This window comes from Heloderma suspectum, chromosome 1, assembly GCF_057233095.1.
Source record: "Heloderma suspectum isolate Gila_16-S chromosome 1, 16-S_ref, whole genome shotgun sequence".
NCBI classification, from domain to species: Eukaryota; Metazoa; Chordata; class Lepidosauria; order Squamata; family Helodermatidae; genus Heloderma; species Heloderma suspectum.
In genome coordinates, this window is record NC_139458.1 from 949,369 (window position 1) to 954,630 (window position 5,262).

A 5,262-nucleotide genomic window follows, 5' to 3' on the forward strand; every position below is an offset into this window, starting at 1 on the left:
ACGGTTTAGTGGTTTTCCCGACGTTCTTCAATTTCAGCCGAAATTTTGCAAGAAGCAGCTCATGATCTGAGCCACAGTCAGCTCCAGGTCTTGTTTTTACTGACTGTATGGAGCTTCTCCATCTTTGGCTGCAAAGGACATAATCAATCTGATTTCGATATTGACCATCTGGTGACGTCCATGTGTAGAGTCGCCTCTTGTGCTGTTGGAAAAGAGTGTTTGCTATGATCAGCATGTTCTCTTGGCAAAACTCTCTTAGCTTTTGTCCTGCTTCATTTTGTACACCAAGGCCATGCCTGCCTGTTATCCCAGTGATTTCTTGACTTCCTACTTTAGCATTCCAATCCCCTATGATGAAGAGGACATCTTTTTTTGGTGTTAGTTCTAGAAGGTGTTGTAGGTCTTCATAGAACCGATCAACCTCAGCTTCTTCGGCCTCAGTGGTTGGGGCATAGACTTGAATTACTGTGATGTTGAATGGTTTGCCTTGGATTCGTACTGAGATCATTCTATCATTTTTAAGATTGTACCCCAGTACTGCTTTTCCCACCCTTTTGTTGACTATGAGTGCTACTCCATTTCTTCCTAGGGATTCTTGCCCACAATAGTAGATATGATGGTCACCTGAATTAAATTCGCCCATGCCTGTCCATTTTAGTTCACTGATTCCCAAGATGTCGATGTTCAATCTTGCCATCTCATGTTTGACCACCTCCAGCTTACCTTGATTCATTGATCTGACATTCCAGGTTCCTAAACAATATTGTTCTTTACAGCATCGGATTTTCTTTTCACCGCCAGACACATCCACAGCTGAGTGTCCTTTCGGGTTTGGCCCAGCCGCTTCACTCTTTCTGGCGCTACTTGGAAATACCCTCTGCTCTTCCCCAGTAGCATATTGGACACCTTCCGACCTGAGGGGCTCATCTTCCGGCGTCATCTCTTTTAGCCTTGTGATACGTTCCATGGGGTTTTCTTGGCAAGAATACTGGAGTGGGTTGCCATTTCCTTCTCCAGTGGTTTCAAGACTGCTTAGTGACAATTCTGAAGGACTCAGGCAACACTAGCTGCTAGATGCTGCTGGACAGCCATCTGTCAGGGATGCTTTGACTTGGATTCCTACATTGAGCAGGGGATTGGACTCGATGGCCTTGTAGGCCCCTTCCAACCCTCCTATGATTCTGTGATTCTACAAGCTTCTTAATGATTTCTTTTGCCTCAGTCCAAATTCCCTAAACCTTCACCCTAGCCAAATACACCCACAACCAGGTCCAGCTCTTGGGCGGAATCTTTTTCTGACTCCCAACACTTGTATTTATATTGTCACCAGCCATGCATGGTTTCCCCACACAGAAGGTATAGTTTAATAGTTTAATATTCAGGCCTTAGCTGTGCACTACGCACAGTCTTCCTCTGACTCCCAGAACTTCTATTTATGTTGTATTTATGACTGCTTGGACAGTTTCTTTGGGTAAATTGTACAATGTTTTACTGCCTGCTTGTATCACCTTCTGGGAAAATCACAGGGCAGCCTCCAGGCATAACACATTCACTACAGCTTTCCCCTAGTCATTCTAAGACACCACCCACCAAACACCACCCACCAAACACCAGACCTTCTCCCTCACTGACTACCACAGACTAACTCCAAGGGTAGGATACCATAGGGGCCTATCCAGCCCCTACTGCTGGTAGGCATGATGTAGCGCTTCCAGGGGCATGCCCTAAACCAGTGGAAATGAGTTTGCACTCTCATCCAGCTGTCTTTTTGCCACAGGATACACAACAAGCCAGGGAGTTTCAGAAAAACATCTATTTCTGTTTTATTGTACACAGAATACATCATACGACGTGCTGGGCTTGATGAATCCACGGCTGGAGTTAAAATCGCTGGAAGAAGCATTAGCAATCTCAGATAAGCAGATGATACCACTTTGATGCCTGAAAGCGAGGAGGAGCTGAGGAACCTTATGAGGAAGGTGAAAGGAGAAAGTGCAAAAGCTGGGTTGCGATTAAACCTCACAGAAACCAAGATTATGGCAACCAGCTTGATTGATAACTGGCAAATAAAGGGAGAAAACGTGGAGGCAGTGACAGACTTTGTCTTTCTAGGTGCAAAGACTGCTGCGAACGCTGACTACAGCCAGGAAATCAGGAGACGTTTACTTCTTGGGAGGAGAGCAATGACAAATCCTGATAAAATAGTTAAGAGCAGAGACATCACATTGACAACAAAGGTCCGCATAGTTAAAGCAATGGTATTCCCCATAGTAACCTATGGCTGCGAGAGCTGGACCATAAGGAAGGCTGAGCGAAGGAAGATAGATGCTTTTGAACTGTGGTGTTGGAGGAAAATTCTGAGAGTGCCTTGGACTGCAAGAAGATCAAATCAGTCCATACTCCAGGAAGTAAAGCCAGACTGCTCACTTGAGGGAATGATATTAAAGGCAAAACTGAAGTACTTTGGCCACATAATGAGAAGGCAGGATACCCTGGAGAACATGCTGATGCTAGGGAAAGTGGAAGGCAAAAGGAAGAGGGGCCGACCAAGGGCAAGATGGATGGATGATATTCTGGAGGTGACAGACTTGACCTTGGGGGAGCTGGGGGTGGCGACGGCCGACAGGAAGCTCTGGTGTGGGCTGGTCCATGAAGTCACAAAGAGTCGGAAGCGACTGAACGAATAAACAACAAACACAACACATCCTGACTGCTAACCCATATTCTACAAGGTCAGGTTAGGGATACTTCTGGATTGAGAGATGAGACAGAAGTCAAATTAATATTTATCTTTTCTCCCTTGTGCTTCTCTTAGTTGGTTTTACAGTACCTCTCAAGAGGCAATTGGGGCTCATTGGAGGTGAACATGCATTCAGGAGGAGGCTGAAATGGGTCCCCATTGTCATAATCCTGGTTGAAAGTTTGGGTATCTGGCAATGGAAAAAAAAGAAAGACAAGGGAAATGGCAGCTGACAGAGGTACAAAACAGCTCTTTTCATCTTTAGCCTCAATCAACAGGAGTTGGGGTTGGCCAGGGCCAGTCCTACCATTAAGCAAAGTGTTGCAGCAGATGCTCAGAGGTGGGGAGGGCTTTGAAATATTGGAGGACAGTGCTCTGTGTGCCACATGGCCAGCATTTTACCCCCAAGCTAGTCTGCTGCCTCCCAGTGGAGTGGAAGACCCTGGCCCATTGCCAACATCAAAGTAAGATTGAACTGCCAGTCTGGTCACTTTCTGTGACAGGTGCCATGATATCCTTCACTTCAGGCAGCAAAGTATCTTGGACTGTGTCAGGAGCGCCCTAGTGGCCTCTTTCAGTCTACTCCAATAGCCAACTCAAGACATAGACAAAAGGATTCAAGGCTTTAATCCTTTCACAACTTAATGACTCTTTCAGATGCTAATCACCAGCGTCTAAGCAATGAACAGCAGAGTAGCCCATGCTCCGGGTTAGGCAGTTGGTCCCCATTTGAAGGAGAATCACTTGCAGACCCTGAACTTATGGGCTAGGGAGAGTTCCTCCCTCTTTCCCTTGGGTCCACGGGACGCGACCGTTGCTTGCGCACCAAACGGGCGCTACGCCTCCTTTCTGCGCCCTCCATCACTCGTCGCTCCCTGCGTCTGCGTCGAGCATCTCGCAAGCCCCCCTCCCGCACTCTCTCACTGCTAGGGTCACTATCTATCTCAGGAATGCTGGCAGGAGGAATCTCTGCCAGCTGCTGTGCCTGTGAGGGATGAGCGGGCTCCTCTCCCACGGATTGCTGTTCCTCCTCAGAATCAGAACTGCTCTGGGGTTCTATGGGCTCAGTTTCCACCCTGACAGACTGGCTGTGTACTTGGAGCATCCCAATATGCATCTTTCCTTTGGTTTTCTGGGACAAGGCATATTTGGTCAATACAGTTGAATAATGTGGCTCATGTTACCCTTCACAGGTGTAGTCCCCACAATGCCAGAGGATGGGCATCAGAATGCAGAAATCGTGAATGGGAATTGCCCAAGAAGAAGATGGAGATGACCAGACCACATTGCATTACACGGTTGTGTCAAACGTGGAACAAATGAACGTATAATACACCTCTAAGGTATTACATTATTTGGGTACCAAAGTGTTCAATACTTGATGTACAAAACTCAGGGAAGATGGGAAAGTGGAAGGGGAGCTCCATCAACAGGATTGCCTCCCTCCTCAAAACTAGCTGCTGTTTCTGCAAAGGAGCTCCTTCCACCAAAAGCTCCCCTCCCCTTTGTGGCTGCCATGTCAAAAGTTACCTCAAACAGTGTATGAAGCTAGCAGTTTTCCTAGTTAAAGTGGAGGGAGGGAGAACAGAACACTATAGCCATAGTTCTGTTTCTCTCATAAATGTCAACTCATCAACAGTTTTGGCAACCAAACGCAGGGATATCATGATTCCATTGAGCCATCCAGGCCAATCCAGGTTTGTCTTCAAGCACTACAATTCTGATCCAATTAGATAACTCATTAATGCATTCTAACAGCCAGCATCCATCCCCTTTAGATAAGGAAAAAAACCGCTTGACAGCATTAATTGGGGTAGTTCCCATTTATTTCACTTTACAGCAGTAGTGTCATACTGGCACCTTCTTTTATTGTTAAGGCTGGTTTGTGAGTTTCTGTAGTCAAAACTGAGCAAAAATAAGTTTTATTATAATGAATTATAATAATTTTTAGTTCCTCTTTCTTTTTGTTATTTTAAATGGGTTTTAAGCCACCAGTATGAAAGCTGCCTTGGAAGAGTTTTGATTACACAAAAATATTTGAAAGACATAAATTTATGTCCTGTGTTTTGCCTGAAAAATATTAAAATGTCCACATTCAATTTTGCCTAATAACGGGGGTGTCTTGTACTCGCTTTCCATTTCTTGCGCAAGTATGCAAATAATGTTGATCTCTGTGCCGTGATACTGAGTGAGGCCCAGTTTTGCATGAGTATTGTCCAGTTCCTTTAAAAACCTATGCACTGCTGAGCTGCTCTTCCAGTGGACTTCCTTTAGAACTCCATCCCCCTTGGGCAGGAAAGCTCGCATCCATAGGCCACTTAGAATATATCACACATTACATCTGCCAGAGATTGCCAGAGCCATGTCCTTTTCCATCCACACTTTGTCTTGTCTTCCATGGCTAGAGTTAAAGGAAACAGGGAATGTGGTGGTGAAAACCTAACGGTCGGACAGAAGTGTGCAGAACTGGCCTATCTCGCAAAGCAGTTGTGGCGTGGCTTTATGCCAACCTATTCCCAAGG